The sequence below is a fragment of the Heloderma suspectum genome, chromosome 4 (genome assembly GCF_057233095.1).
Source record: "Heloderma suspectum isolate Gila_16-S chromosome 4, 16-S_ref, whole genome shotgun sequence".
NCBI classification, from domain to species: Eukaryota; Metazoa; Chordata; class Lepidosauria; order Squamata; family Helodermatidae; genus Heloderma; species Heloderma suspectum.
The window spans coordinates 81,758,217-81,775,144 of NC_139461.1; the positions used below are offsets into that span (position 1 = coordinate 81,758,217).

General features: G+C 44.4%; 1 protein-coding gene across 6 annotated transcripts in view; it reads right to left on the reverse strand.

Moving 5' to 3' along the window:
• Positions 1–14,549, reverse strand: part of LPIN2 (lipin 2) — a 66,117-nt gene extending 51,568 nt beyond the window's left edge. For 2 of the 6 annotated variants that reach the window (XM_084849790.1, XM_084849794.1), the window contains exon 1: positions 3,027–3,189. The gene's annotated coding sequence lies outside the window, so the exon portion shown is untranslated. The other 4 variants (XR_014790146.1, XM_084849791.1, XM_084849793.1 and 1 more) reach the window with 4 other exon arrangements.
• Positions 14,550–16,928: the final 2,379 nt, after the last annotated feature.

The following is a 16,928-nucleotide window of genomic DNA, read 5'->3' on the forward strand; positions in this document are numbered from 1 at the left end:
AAGAAGCAGCCTAAGAGTTTATGAAGAAAAGGATACCAAAAGACAAAATGCTAGCATAGATAGAAGTCCAATGAGCTTTTCTTGCCACGATCCCTGGTACACAACCTGTCTTCTTATGCCATATATATAGCACATCAGCCATCAACTTCTAAAGTTCTAGGAACTTAGACTTCTTTATACAACCTCTATTCCTTAGACATTTAGCTGCCTGTCAGCAAGTGTTCAGTAATCAAGTGTAAATAAATTAAGTGATGTACATGCACATATGAACCAGTGCTAGGGTTAGGAGAAGCCACAGTTTCATATTAACCTGGGTTTGGTAATGGTCACATGTAATGCTGAAACTTGAGTAGAAGAAAGCAGGAAGAATTTGCACACAAGATGGAAAGGCTGAAAGGATGTGTGAGAACTGTAGGTCAGTCTCAGATCTTGGATTCAGTTGTACAATACAGGTGTTTATTACTGTTCTACTAAATAAATATTTTAAAGTTTTCATTATTTGACAGAATTTTTACTGATCAAATTACAAGCTCTGGCCATTGTATACAACTTTTACTTAGCATCTAAGTGCTATAGAAATCTGTTTACTCAGTTTGTTTGTAATTATGTGTTGTAGTGGTTTCATGGATCACTGCCTTGTTGTGGCAAAGGGGCTTGCGTAACTCAGTGAAGCCATAAGCTATGCCGTGCAGGGCCACCCAAGACGGACAGGTCATGGTGGAGAGGTCAGACAAAATGTGGTCACTGGAGAAGGAAATGGCAACCCACTCCAGTATTCTTGCCAAGAAAACCTCATGGAACCTATCACAAGGCTCAAAGATATGATGCCGGAAGATGAGCCCCTCAGGTCGGAAGGTGTCCAATATACTATTGGGGAAGAGCAGAGGGAATTTCCAAGTAGCGCCAGAAAGAGTGAAGCAGCTGGGCCAAAGCCAAAAGGACACTCAGTTGTGGATGTGTCTGGTGGTGAAAAGAAAGTCCAATGCTGTAAAGAACAATATTGTTTAGGAACCTGGAATGTAAGATCAATGAATCAAGTTAAGCTGGAGGTGGTCAAACATGAGATGGCAAGATTGAACATCAACATCTTGGGAATCAGCGAACTAAAATGGACAAGCATGGGCAAATTTAATTCAGGTGACCATTATATCTACTACTGTGGGCAAGAATCCCTTAGAAGAAATGGAGTAGCACTCATAGTCAACAAAAGGGTGGGAAAAGCAGTACTGGGGTACAATCTCAAAAATGACAGAATGGTCTCAGTACGAATCCAAGGCAAACCATTCAACATCACAGTAATTCAAGTCTATGCCCCAACCACTAAACCGGACATGGAACAACCGATTGGTTCAAAATTGGGAAAGGAGTACGACAAGGCTGTATATTGTCGCCCTGCTTGTTTAACTTATATGCAGAGTACATCATGAGAAAGGCTGAGCGCCGAAGAATCGATGCTTTTGAACTGTGGTGCTGGAGAAGACTCTTACGAGTCCCCTGGACTGCAAGGAGGTCAAATCAGTCCATCCTAAAGGAAATCAACCCTGAGTGCTCATTGGAAGGACAGATACTGAAGCTGAAGCTGAAATATTTTGGCCACCTAATGCGAAGAGAAAACTCCCTGGAAAAGACCCTGATGCTGGGAAAGATGGAAGGCAAAAGGAGAAGGGGACGGCAGAGGATGAGATGGCTAGATAGCATCACCGATGCAATGAATATGGACTTGAGCACACTCCGAGAGAGCGCAGGACAGGAAGGCCTGGCGTGCTATGGTCCATGGGGTCACGAAGAGTCGGACACGACTGAACGACTGAACAACAACAACAACAACGATGTTTTATATTAATGTTTTAGAAATTATTATGCATTTATTTGTATTTTAATGTCTATCATAATGTAATTTAATGTTTTATTTATTTGTAAACCACTTAGAGATATTATTATATATGGACAGGGTTATATAAATGTAATAAATAAATAAATAAATAGAAAATTCTAATTTCAGGTAATTCAAGCAACATTCCTTATTAAGTCTTTGCAGTAGTGGGAAGCACATCCTGGTCTCTGCCACTGGACCAAGGATCACTGGAAGGTTGTAGCCCCTCCCTCCCATATTACATCATGGCAAGTGGGCCCCATCCATTGGCCAAAGGAGGGATAGTTACAGGAAGCTTACTTCCATCCTCCATGCCAGAAAAATCACTTCACTTCAACTGCCAGTTGGCCTGGGAGTGCGAAACTGAAGGGCAGCAAAGTCTGGCTTGATCCACCAGCCAGGTGGCTAAGGTCTGATGTGTGGGTTTGTGGTATGTGTATTAGTGTTACAATCTATTGTAAGCACCATTGAGGATTATTTGATTGAAAAGCAGGATATAAATTTCCTACATACGGGAAAAAGAATCAAAGTTAGCCGAAGCTGTAATCCTATGCATACTTACTTGAAAGCAAGTCCACTGAAATCAACAGGACTTACTTCAAGCAAATATCCATAGGATTGGATAGCACATATATATGAAGGATGTTAATAGTCAAAATATGCAACAAGCAGATCAAGGATACATAAAGAGCTCCTCATAAAAATAAGATAAATCCATCTGCAGTCTATATTATTGAATTAGTATGTCAGGTCATATATAAATCTTATGAAGTAACTGAATCATGAAACAAGATTTACAGAATGATCTAATGCCACCGTTAATATTTTTTTTTAAAAAGGCAGGATATAAATGTCATATAGCCAAAAGTACCACTGAGTTCAGTGGGACATACTGACAGGCATGCATAGGATCAGACTGTTAACTATTATTCCTTTCTACAGTAACACAGCTTTGAAATGTTAAATATTTCTGCTAGCCTTCATAGAACAAAAGCCTTACCATGATACTTTCACAGGTATGTGTCAATGCACATTCTTGATTATGCAAGCTTAAATGTCATTATTCTCTTCTGCCATCATTCTGCAAACCAAATTAACTATTTACCAGTCCAGTTAAATGTCCTATTGTTAATAATTCTACAGCTGTACCTACATTAGCTATTTTTCTTTCTTTTTCTTTCTTTTAGATGGAAATACTTTTTTTGCTAGAAGATCTTGATACTCCACAGGTTTTTTTTCTGCTTCCTTTCAGCACAGTGGTGCAGTTTATAAAGGACAAATCTTAGGTAAGCCAGCATATAGAAACTTCTGTGACTGCATAGACTGTCACAGCTGCCATTCATTGAAGGAGATAAGTGACATGGGTATGATTCAGCATCTGTTTACAGTGATAAGAAATGTTGTTGCATTACACCAAGTCACATGGTATTAGTTTCATTCCTTTCTAAGTTACCATGTGATTTCTCCTACCTGCATTTTGAAGTGATGTAGTTCCAGGATTGCTGTACCACATGCTTTTTTCTGCACTTATAGATTGTCTTGAGTGGGCAGGTAAGACAGAGACACATGCTAGGGTGACAGAAGGTTGGCAGGCTTCCGTCTCTTTGGGTGGCTCTCTCTGGTGTACTCCAGCCATTTTTAAAATCTGGGTTGTGTTAACTTTTCTGTTGCCTATCTGCACTTTGGCCCATATGGGGAAGCAGGGAAAATGGACAAGGCTACAGTTAGAGCTTAGTTTAAGGTAGACCTCATTGTTGCTATATGCAGATGATGCCATTTATCTCTAACTCAATTGGGTTTGAAGCAACTATTACAGGCCTTCTCAGAGTACTGTGATAAAGACTCATTGATTATAAACTTAGTAAAATCTTATGGGCAAGGCTACATCCACTTTGTAAGGTATATGTATACACATACAACACTAGTTTATCAGCAGCTGATCGGAACTGGAACCACAACCAGGGTGAAAGGCTGTGACAAAATTACAGGAGGTCAATCCAATGGCAAATCAGATGACAGGCAAGGACTGAGCTGTACGAACTAACTAAAGGGGACTGGAATGAGGATCAAGAAAAACAAAATGGACAAGGTCAGGTAGGGAAATAGCAGGGAGTCCAGAAGAGGAACAGACAAGCTGACAAGCAGAAATAACTAGAAGAACATTAGGGAGCCACACAAGCAAGGCCAGAGCCTGTCTGTTGCCCAGACAAATACCCAGACCTGAACGGAAATCATTTATAGTTGGGCCAGATCAGGAGCAACCACTGTTCTGCCAGGGGAAATGGAACCCAGCTGCCAGTGTGAGGACAGTCCTATCCACACTGCAGCCTTCAGTCACTCATCATCAAGACTAGAAGGCTGCTGGTTCAAGTCTTGGTTGATTTTGAAAACAAAGGAGCGTATGCTTAAAAAAAATCAATTCTCAGTCTGGTATCCACACTTTAGAAATTGGAGCACCTGCAGGTGAGAAAGGAGGAGAAGATGGTCTTTAGACAGCTTTACATTGACTGCCTAATTCTAGACAGTGCGGGGGGGGGGGGATAGAAGATACACTGATTACAATATTAGGTTTTGATCTACCCTACACATAATGAACAAACTCACTCAACCCAATATTATGGTCCATCTGTGAAAATAGTAATGCATAAAAGGAAAGTGTTACTTCTTAAAATTGAAAAGGCAAAGTTTGTGCTATATATAAACAAATTCACTATTATACTAACACAAAGTATTAGTCATGAATAGAAAAACTCTCACACATCCCAGGTATTTAGATGCCTGAATTTTTTTTTCACCTAGAAATCTGGTACATTTACAGCCCCGATTAAAAATAAAGTTGTTGTTTTCTAAAACAAAAACAAAACCCTGTCCTGTATATGTTGATACTGCTCATGCTGTAGAACACTGCAGATACATGTACATTCACTAGCAAGTTGCTGGAACAGTTTAAACAAACTATTTCCTTGTTACTTTCTTACTCAAGACAGTCCAATAGAAGCATTTAAAAAACAACAACGTTGATACGTGTATTGAAAAAATAGACACATTCCGCATCACTCTTCTCATCCTTCAACTGATTTCTCCATCCATAATAGCCCCAGTCTGATAATTTTGGTTTTGTGTTATACGGTTTGAGAGATCGTCTTTACACCGTTGGGCAGGCCTAGAATTCCATACCAGGTACTTGCAATGTAGGGAAGGGTTTGATGTTATCTCACTATTGCATTGGCAGGCTGAATGTATTACCCCTCTGTAAACCAGAGAGGCAAAACAGAGGACTTCAAGGTATTGGCTGCATTCATATAATAAGCCAAAAATACTGGCTTATTAAAGCACTGTGTGCAGGAGCCAAGTGCAGCTGCATTTGCTTCTGCTTTGCTGCTTCAGTTCATGTGAGCAGGTAAACAAGCGAGACATGGATAGCTTAACAATGACTAGGTTCACACAACATGACAACCCATACTCAGTCTTGAGTATGGGTTGTCGCTGAACCGTGAGTTGCTGTTCAACTGTGGGTTGCTGTGTTGTGTGAACCCAGCCACACTAACAAACCATGTTAGCATGGCTGAATTCAAACAACACAACAACCCCCAGTTCAATGACAACCCACAGTTTAACAACAACCCATACTCAAAACCCACACTCCAAAACAGAGTAAATGTTAAATACCACAACAGGTTCTAAATAGGGTCAACCTGAGAAGTAAGGAACATTTCACAAACATTTTTCTCTCTCGGTGAAATGTCCCATTCCCCACCTGACATATTTTTAGAGGGTACTTTCAGAAATTTCTTTTCGGGGTTGCAGAAAGAAGGTACACATCCTATCACAAGCAGCCCACACCAAATAAATCTAGAATTTAGTGGGTGGAAGCACTCCATTGTAAGCTTCTTCTTCACGGCCTTGAATATTCTTTAAAAAGTCCTTTTTTCTTCCTAGTAACAGTGATGCCATCATGCAGCCAGTCAGATTTGGCAAATGGGACATTGCCAAAGGCAAATGTAAAATGCTGTCACTCTGGACTAGCTTTGTTTATCCCCATCAACATCATCACATAGCCAAATCTGACCGGCTGTTATTAGAGAGGAGGGAGCCACTTTTCAATTAAAAACAGTACCAAAGCTGCAACCAAGCATCTGGGGCTATTAACTGCAGCAAGTTAGCACAAAATGGTTCATTCCTGTAAACACTGGGTGGGCTCGCACTTCAGGACAACCCACCCTGGCGAACAAGCCATGCAGTGTGGGTTGTTCGAGGAACAACCCACAATGTGCCCAACAGATGACTGGACTTACCATGAGTTGTTCTCCCCCTCCTTCCTCCTTGGTCCTCCACCTGGTACCCAAGGACCGCCACAGCAGAACCCATCTTGTCTGCCCATCCTGTCCCCCTCCCCGCTCCAATCGTGACCACATTTTCATCCCTCAGCCTTTTTTTGTGCAAATGGGGCCATTTTTGCCTCAGCAATTTGTGCAAATGTCTGTTGTTGTTGCTGTTATTATTTCCGGTTTTTCACAGCTGCGAAAGTGCACACTTCGGGCAGTCAAACCTTGCCTGGTCTCCTGCTTTAGATGTTTAATCTATTAAAGGGAAGAAAATGTACTAGGAAACATGCAAGGTAATTGACAAGACGGGAGTGCGTATAGTCTAGATTGACAGCCCTTGACAGTTAACAGGTCCGGGGAGGGGGGCAGATCAGTCCCTTAGCAAAGTTATCCCCAAGTTCTGAAGTGTGGAACTGACCCATGGGGGTACCTTCCTTCCATTTCACAGTTCCCCAAGTCTCCAGCAAAAGGTTTTAAGACTGATCTAGGGTCTACTCCTTTTTAAGGGTCCCCTGTTACTGTGAATGGGAGCCACAAAAAGGGGGTGGACTCTTAAAATGACTTGCTGGAGTCACTCTTAAAATGACTTGCTGGAGACTTGGGGTGGTATGCAATGGAAGCAGGGGACCCCCGAGTGTCAGTTCAACACTTCAAAACTCTGAGGATCACCTTGCTACGGGGGTGATCTGGTCTCCTTTTCCTGAGCTGTCAGTGGGTAATTGTGTGCAACTTGTGTGCAACTGAATGGTTTCCTTGCCACTTCCTGCAATCTACGATGGGTTGGTTGTCCCAGATTCAGATGACAAATCAACCCATTATGGATTAAACAACCCCAAGAACAAGCCATGGGTTCTCAGGATGGCTTGTTACTCACAAACAAACCACTCTGCAGAAAGCGGTCCAGGTTTGGATGACATGACAATCCACCATAGCTTGTTACCCACGAAGCATTGTCCTGTCATGGGAACCCAGTCACTGGCCATTTGTTTGGATGATCTGCAGGGGTTTTCCCCTGCCCTGAATGTGCCAGTCGTGTGACTGGGATTACCCTAATTACCCATGCCGCATTGAGGTTGGCATGTTGTCTGAACCCAGCATGTGGTGCGGGTGTACTGACTTTTTACCCACCTTACAATCCATGGGTTTGGACAACATGACAATCCATGACACAGCACAGATAATTAGGGTAATCCCAGTCACATGACTGGCACATGCGGGGGTGGGGAAAACAACCAACCCTTCATTGTTTCCCCCACTGATCATCCAAACCCAGCCACTGTGTTGGGGTAGTGGGGAGTCCAAATCTTTTTTTTTTTTCCTGCCAAAGACAGTTACTAGAGAATATTAATCTCAAACCTATTTTTGAAGGCCTTTGACAATTCTACTTCTAGGCAGTTCAAGATCTGCATGTAATAATGAAAAATATTACTCTCACTCTGACCCCACTGTGTCTTAAATACCAGATATCTTCGCTCCACCGTTCTTCTGCTGAAGTGTCCCAAAACATGTATTTTCCTTACCCAATTTAGTAAAATGAACATGCGTGGAAAGAGGGATGGGTAGGTGGGCAAGAAAGAGAGAACACACTCCAGAAGCAAAACAGGACTACACCTTCCTCTGCTACTCTCACTGTCTCCACCATTTCTATTTCATATACTTATCCCACTTATGAGCATAGGAAGCTGACATATACTGAGTCAGACCACTGGTTCATCAAGCTCAGTATTGTCAACATTGACTGGCAGCGGCTTTCCAGAGTTTTAGGCAGGAATTTGTCCTGCCCTACCTGGAGATGCCAAGGATTGAACCCTGGATGCATGCAAAGCATGTGCTCTGCCACTGAGCTACAGATTAACCCTCATCCTTCCAACCAAAGCCTATGTCTGCACAGCTGCTGAAGCCTTTCCTGTAGCACCAGTCAATTAGCAACTCCCAGGCTGGTCATAGGTGCTGACGTCACCTAATATATACCAGTCTCAGATATTTTCTTGGTATAGGTTTCCTAATTGTCTGTTTCCAATAACTCATCTTTTGTCATGGAGGGACAGCCCCAACAGTCACCTTCAGCATTCTGCAGTTCCCATTGCTTCTGAAGCTGTGCTGATGTCGGGGGTGGGGGGAGTTGGGTTGGGGGCTATTGGTTCCTCTAAATAGGTAAAACATATTTTTAAACATTTGTTAAAGACTTGACTTCATGTCAAGTCCTGAATTAACTGTTTTTACTCACAGGAAGCATCTCATCCAATTACTGTATCAGATAATCACTGGATTATCAAGAATCAGACACCATGGGAAAGGGTATTCTCAATTCCCCCTCACCCCAAAATCACATGAGGTGATAACCCTGTGTCACCTATGGTGGCCAACCCACTTCTTCCTACAACACGCAAGGCCTCTACAGGCTTAGATCCAGGCTGTAAGAGTCATGGAAGCTTTATAAGCGAAGCTTCTGAAATGTGGAATTTCTCACCTCATCTCTCCCAAATCTCCTCTTTTCCTACTTTCTGTTGTTTCATATACTACAGAAGTAGCCAGGATGTGCTATTTGATCCTATGCACCTTTATTCAGAATTCCACTATAATCAATAATAATGCATAGAATTGTAGTCTCAGTGCAAGCTCTGTCTGCCAGAGTTGCTGCCAGTTGGGTTGCTGACTTCTTACAGCCAAGCCATATCTAGAAATATGGGCTTCTAACTGGGCAGTGCAATACCAATCAAGCACAAGCACTGCCTGTTCTAGGTTAAGATCATAGGACAAACAAATGAGATACAGATGTGTTTTAACGTTTCTTTTGTCTTATTGCCTAAAACCCCTGTGTTTTTTTCCTATGGTTATCATAGCCAACCAATCTGTATTCCTTTACTGTCTTGTTGTTGTTCAGTCGTTCAGTCATGTCCGACTCTTCATGACCCCGTGGACCATAGCACGCCAGGCCTTCCTGTCCTGCGCTCTCTCGGAGTGTGCTCAAGTTCATATTCATTGCATCGGTGATGCTATCTAGCCATCTCATCCTCTGCCATCCCCTTCTCCTTTTGCCTTCCATCTTTCCCAGCATCAGGGTCTTTTCCAGGGAGTTTTCTCTTCGCATTAGGTGGCCAAAATATTTCAGCTTCAGCTTCAGTATCTGTCCTTCCAATGAGCACTCAGGGTTGATTTCCTTTAGAATTGACTGATCTGACCTCCTTGCAGTCCAGGGGACTCGTAAGAGTCTTCTCCAGCACCACAGTTCAAAAGCATCGATTCTTCAGCACTCAGCCTTCCTTATAGTCCAGCTCTCACAGCCATACGTTGCTACTGGGAAAACCATAGCTTTGATTATACGAACCTTTGTCGGCAAGGTGATGTCTCTGCTTCTTACTATGCTGTCTTGGTTTGCCATAGCTTTCCTCCCAAGGAGCAAGTGTCTTTTAATTTCAAGGCTACAGTCTCCGTCTGCGGTGATCATGGAGCCCAAGAAAATAAAATCTGTCACCGCTTCCATTTCTTCCCCTTCTATATGCCAGGAAGTGATGGGGACAGATGCCATGATTTTAGTTTTTTTAATGTTGAGTTTCAAACCAGCTTTTGCACTCTCCACTTCACCCTCAACAAGAGGCTCTTGAGATCCTCTTCGCTTTCAGCCGAAACACTGAAAGGGTGGTATCGTCTGCGTATCTGAGGTTGTTGATAATTCTCCCGGCAATCTTAATTCCGACCTGTGATTCATCCAAACCGGCGTTTCTCATGATGTACTCTGCATATAAATTAAATAAGCAGGGCGACAATATACAGCCTTGTCGTACTCCTTTTCCAATTTGGAACCAATTGGTTGTTCCATGTCCGGTTCTTACTGTTGCTTCTTGACCCTTGTACAGGTTTCTCGGGAGACAGGTAAGGTGGTCTGGTACTCCCATCTCTTTCAGAATTTGCCACAGTTTGTTGTGATCCACACAATCAAAGGCTTCAGCGTAGTCAATGAAGCAGAAATAGACGTTTTTCTGGAATTCTCTGGCTTTCTCCATGATCCAGCGAATGCTGGAGATTTGATCTCTAGTTCCTCTGCCTCTTCAAAACCCAGCTTGTACTTCCGGTAGTTCTCGGTTCACATACTGCTGAAGTCTAGCTTGTAGGATTTTGAGCATCACCTTGCTGGCATGTGAAATGAGCGCAACTGTACGGTAGTTTGAACACTCTTTGGCATTGCCCTTCTTTGGAATTGGAATGTAAACTGACCTTTTCCAGTCTTGTGGCCATTGTTGAGTGTTCCAAATGTGTTGGCATATTGAGTGCAGCACTTTAACAGCATCATCTTTTAGGATTTTAAATAGCTCAGCTGGAATACTGTCATCTCCGCTAGCTTTCCCTCTGCTCTTCCCCAGTTGGACACCTTCCAACCTGAGGGGCTCATCTTCCAGCGTCATCTCTTTTAGCCTTGTGATACGTTCCATGGGTTTTTTCTTGGCAAGAATACTGGAGTGGGTGTCCATTTCCTTCTCCAGTGGACCACATTTTGTCAGAACTCTCTGCCATGACCTGTCCGTCTTGGGTGGCCCTGCACAGCATAGCTTGTGGCTTCACTGAGTTACACAAGCCCCTTCGCCACAACAAGGCAGTGATCCATGAAGGGGTCCTTCACTGTCTAGCCTTATGTTAAGAGTTGAAATATAGTTTGGGGGCAGAGAGGACAAAATGGCTTTAGTGTTCAAGGAGCAAAGGAAGTTTTAGGTCTCTAACCAGCCTTTGACCTAAAACAGACGTGATGCCATTAGTAATTCTGTGAAGATTTTTTATATATATAAAGTAAACAGCAGCTGTGAGGAGCCCCAATCCAGATAACAATGGCAGCTTTCCTCCCAATACAAGTAACAGCCGTGCGGCTGACCATGGGCAAAGTGCTGCTCCCCAGATGCTATTTGCTAAAAACATTTATGCAATGACTAATTGCATGAACATCATGCCTGCTTTGGCCCTTCGTAATGAAGAAATTATCAATAGTACAGGCTTACATCAGCATTAAAGACTGGAATACGGGGAATCTGATTCCCAAGCAGACTGTATATGAGGACTTCCTACCCCACTATCTGAGGATGCTTCCACATACTGGGCTCCTAACACCACCAACAGAACTACATTGTGCAGCTAACCCATCTTTTCCTCCTTAAGAGATTTTTTTGTGGAAAGAAAAAAGAAGAAGCAGTGAAAAGCATGGGAAGGTTACAAGATGAAAGCAATTATGCCAGGTCCCACTGTAAAATACCATGAATGAGGCAGGGTGATTACATGATAAAAGCTTATCTGGAAGCACCCTGAGCTCCAAGAGGAAAAGATCAGCACTGGTTCTCATAAAGGTCTCCTAATAATAACCAAGAATGCCACTTTCATATTAGGAGGCAGTATACATCCATTTACCAAATTTGGGGGACAGAGGACACAGCAGGAAATGGCTCTCTCGGTATCAAACTATGCTTCTGAGCATGCCCCAGACATTTGACTGGCCAGTGTTAGAGACAGAGTGCGGGAGAACCTTGACCTTTAATTTCATCCAGGAAGACAATTCTTACATTCTTAACAAGCAGCAAACAATATTTTACAACAGTGTTTTCACCAAAATACTTAGTGACTGATATCAGGGAGATGTCATTATTATTGTAAGTGACGTTGAGACTGTTATAGCAAAAAACTCATGATATACATTTTACAAACAAATAATTAAAATTTTACCTAGGAAGACCTACTATCAGAAATGTACAACATGGACTTGTGAGAACTGAAAAGAACATAAGAGAAATGCTGCAGCATACTCAACAAAACCAGCAACACAATTTGCACAAAAGGATCACCCAATATATTTTAATTATAAAAAGTACTAATAAACAAAGTATGAATTCTGCAAGTATAGATATATTCCTTGCTGTAACTGTAATATATTATTTACTGTTATAACCTACAATTAGTAGTTAGGTTAACTGTGAGTTGTTTATCCCACAATTAACCTACAGTGTCCACAATCGGATGTCACATAGCAACTAACAATCAGCCCAATCAGGGGTTGAATATTAAAAAAAAAAAGGCTGCGGAATGTGCAGAGCATGCACCTACAGAAAATTGTAGGTTAACTAATTAACCCACAATTTGTCAACCTTAAGTACAAATAGCCCTGAAGTGTCCTTAAGAGTCAACTGATGTCTCACAGCTCCAAGATGCTGGAATGGATTTGCTCTCTATTAGGAGATAAACTTTAAGCCCTGATTTTACTATTGGGTGTAGATACCAATGTCAGGCTTTTTGTATCAAATGCCAGCTTTCTGAGCAGACTGGAAGTATCCCAAGAAGAGTTCCTTCTTGGAGATTCCTTAACTATTTGGTGTCAAACTTACTGTCCCTTTCTCTAGAAGAAGTGTTCAAATGTTTCCTAATCAGACTTTGCAAGTAATCTGCATGTCTTCAGCTACTTGGGTGCCAAATTCCACCTTTCCAGATTGCTTGGAAATAACTTTTTAACAATTTTGAAATATTTATAACAATTGCGGAATCGTGGACTACAAATAACCAAATCTCTGTGGTCTAGTTCACTGGAAATTATCCTAACGATTTCAGTGAGCCTGAGAGTGAGTGAGTCCGTCCCAAGCATCTTCATACGTATGTGGCCATAAGACCTTCTACTAGTATTTAAAAGAGTTATTAGGTGTTTCTGCAGCATGATGAAGACTTATAACAAGAGAGTATAGTCTACCAGAGTTTAATGATGCTCTCAACCAAGGTTTCAGAATGCCGTTACAACATAGTCATTCATTCATCCAGTATCAGTTCAGTATCATTCGTTCAGTTTCATCCAGTGTCCCCGAAGTAGTTTACTTCCATAAGTTATAACACAGCCATTAATCAGATTGTATGTAAAGTTAGTCCTACTTAAGAGTAGACCCATCAAAATGAATAGATTTAAGTTAAGTCACTATCAAATATATACATATATCACAGGAACTACAGCCATATGTTTTAATGACAGCTACATCCAGAAGCTTGAAAACTAAAGGCCAAAGCCATACGAATAAGCAACAGATAAAAGAAAGGAAAACTCCATGTACTGAGAGGTGATCCTAAGAAGCAACTGTATATATCCCATCGAAGCCAATGGGATTTCAACAGCCTAACTGTGCACAGGACTGCAGCCAGAGGCTACTGCAAATCCACAAGCCACAGCTTCCTTAACTTTAATGGCCACTCTACAGCAAACACTGGCCTGATAACAGCGAGAAAAATCAACACAATGAATGCAGTCATAAGACAAGCAGTCGGGAGGCGAGTGGATCACGTTCGCGCCGCGTCCTCCGGTCCATCGTAAGCCGTGACGATGTGCCTCTGCCCTCCCCCCCCCTTTTTTGGTTTCACTGGACAACAGGGCTGCGAGGAGGCGCGAGGCGGGTCACCGGGTTCGCCTACGGAGAAGGGACGTCCGCACACCCTGAGAGGGACGCGCAGGCCCCCGCCATCCCGAGCGCCAACGCCGCCCTCATCACAGCATCGTATGGTTCATGCAAAATGGAAGTGCCAATGCCCAAACTCTTCTTGGTGTCCATGACACAGGAGGGAGGGGGCATGCAAGCTGGAAGCTTGTTCTTGTAGCACTAAACTATGGTTTAGCATTAGGTCCGAATAAGACCACTTATGACTACGGCGCAGTGAACAGGCATAGGCTTGCACTATTACTGTTCTTACTTCTCCCTTGTGATAGAGTAGTGGACCAGGTCTCTCTTCACAGATGGAGTCCTGTACCGTGAGAGAAGTTACCCTCATCCCGCCGGGGCGGCAAGAGCCGCGGCGCCGGGCCGCGCAGCCTCCGAGGGCGCCCGCTGCCAAGCCCGCGCGCGCGGGACGGCGGCGGGCGAGGCGCGCACCCGCTGGCGCTGCGGCGTCGCTGCGGGCGAGCTGCCCGGGCTGGCGACGGCGCTGGCGCTGGCGCAGGAGCGGGGGGAGGGCTGGCCGCGGGCGGCACGCGGCACGGAGGACGGAGCCTCTCCGGGCGAGGCCGCGGGGAGGATGGGCCGGCTCGCCGGCCAGCTCGCCTGGGCCGCGCTGCCGCAGAAGGGGAGGCCCGCAGCCGCCTTTCCTCGCCTTCCTTCCCGCCCCCCGCCCCTCTTTGCTTACCTTCTCCTTCCTCGGTCGGAGGGGAGCCAGGAGCGAGGCGAGGGCGACCAGCCTGCGGTCACGCCAGGCGGCGGTTGAATGAACTGAACGGGCTGGAGAGGCAGCCGGCGCGCGGACCGGGAGGGAGGGGGAGGAGAGGGTGACGCACGCAGGCGCGCGCTCGGCGGAAATTCTCGCTCCTCCCCCCGCTCGCCTTTCTGTCCAGCCGAGCCGCCAACAAGGGCGGGGAGGGGGACGGGGGAGGGGGAGAAGGAAAGACCGGGGGGGGGGGCACACGTGACACGACGGGGGCGGGGCTTGCCTGGAGCGCGCGCCCGGCGTTCCACCCCGCTGCGACGCACCAGCGGCACGGGCTAATCAGGGGCCGTGCGGCGGAAAGAGGGGCGCCCTCTTTCCTTTTCGGGCGAATCGCGATGTGCTGTTTGCAAAACGGCTGCGAGCGCGCGCGTGTCTAGCAGCGCGTCCGGTACTGTGCTTCGGTATGCTGAAGCCTTCCTGTTGCGTATGTTAGATACATATTTATTTATTGCGTTTATATCCCGTCTGAACATTCCTGCTATAAGAGCAGGTTTGTTGACAGTCATTCTGCGTACGTGTAAGGCCCCCCGAGTCACTCCTTCCGCACACACGGGCCGCCCTGGGGACGCTGTCGTGCATTTTCTGCTAATTCCTGTGCGCATTTCGGCTATACGCACAATTACATGCTGCAGTTTATTACTGCTGTGTATATGTGGGCGCTTCAGGGTTCTTTGCTGCTGCTAACTAACTTGTGCGTATGTATGTTGGATGTTACATTGATGCTCTATTGCACGTGATTAATGGCTTCTCTACACCAGCCTAAAATCTTGCATTTAAAACGGGGCTTTCTGCTTCCGTTTTAAATGCAAGATCACAACGACTCCCGTTTTCACCCACTTCCTTTCACGCTTCCTTCTCCCCGTATCTGAATCTTCCATTATCTTTCATTGATCTCGTTCTGCTTCTTGCCGTTTTTCCTCTTTTCACGGAGGGAACTCAAGCAGACCACAACGGGGTACTTTGATAACTCCAGATGGGCTGGAAAGATTGTCTAGAGATCGTTACCTTTGTCGTGGTGCTGGAGCTTGAGCACCTCAATGACGTCATGAGCTAAACCACCTGAGGCGGGAAGGTCATGGCAGAGAAGTCAGGCTAAATACGATCCCTGGGGAAGGAAACGGCAACCCACCCCAGTATTCTTGCCATGAAAACTAAATGGATCAGTACAACCAGAGATATGTCGGTATACCATTGGAAGATGGGACTCCCAGGTCGGAAGATGGTCAAAATGCTACTGGGGAGGAACAGAGGATAAGTTCAACTAGCTCCAGATGTGATGACGCGGCTAGCCCAAAGCCGAAAGGACGGCTAGCAGCCGATGGTGCTGGTTGTGGACGACGAATCCGATGCTCTAAAGATCAACACACCATAGGAACCTGGAATGTAAGATCTATGAGCCAGGGCAAATTGGATGTGGTTATTGGGGAGATGTCAAGATTCAATATAGACATTTTGGGTGTCAGTGAACTGAAATGGACTGGAATGGGCCACTTCACATCAAATGGCCACCAGATCTACTACTGTGGACAAGAGGACCACAGAAGAAATGGAGTAGCCTTCATAATTAACAATAAAGTGGCTAAAGCAGTGCTTGGATACAATCCAAAAAATGACAGAATGATCTCAATTCGAATTCAGGGTAAGCCATTTAACATCACAGTGATCCAAATATACGCCCCAACCACAGATGCTGAAGAAGCAGAGGTAGATCAGTTCTATGAGGATCTGCAGCACCTACTGGATAGTACGCCAAACAAAGATGTTATTTTCATTACAGGAGACTGGAATGCTAAGGTGCGTAGTCAAACGACACCTGGAATTACAGGCAAGCATGGTCTGGGAGAACAAAATGAAGCAGGACATAGGCTGATAGAATTTTGCCAAGACAACTCACTGTGCATAACAAACACTCTCCTCCAACAACCCAAGAGACGACTTTATACATGGACTTCACCAGACGGTCGACACCGAAATCAGATTGACTACATCCTTTGTAGCCAAAGGTGGCAGACATCTATGCAGTCGGTAAAAACAAGACCTGGAGCTGATTGTAGTTCAGATCACGAACTTCTTATTGCACAGTTTAGAATCAGACTAAAGAGAATAGGGAAGACCCACAGATCAGTTAGATATGAGCTCACGAATATTCCTCATGAATATGCAGTGGAGATGAAGAATAGATTTAAGGGACTAGATTTAGTAGATAGGGTCCCGGAAGAACTATGGACAGAAGTTCGCAACATTGTTCAGGAGGCGGCAACAAAAAACATCCCAAAGAAAAAGAAAAGCAAGAAGGCAAGATGGCTGTCTGCTGAGACACTGGAAGCAGCCCAAGAAAGAAGGAAAGCAAAAGGCAACATTGATAGGGGGAGATATGCCCAATTAAATGCAAAATTCCAGAGGTTAGCCAGAAGAGATAAGGAATTATTTTTAAATAAGCAATGCGTGGAAGCGGAAGAAGAGAGTAGAATAGGAAGGACAAGAGACCTCTTCCAGAAAATTAGAAACATCGAAGGTAAATTCCA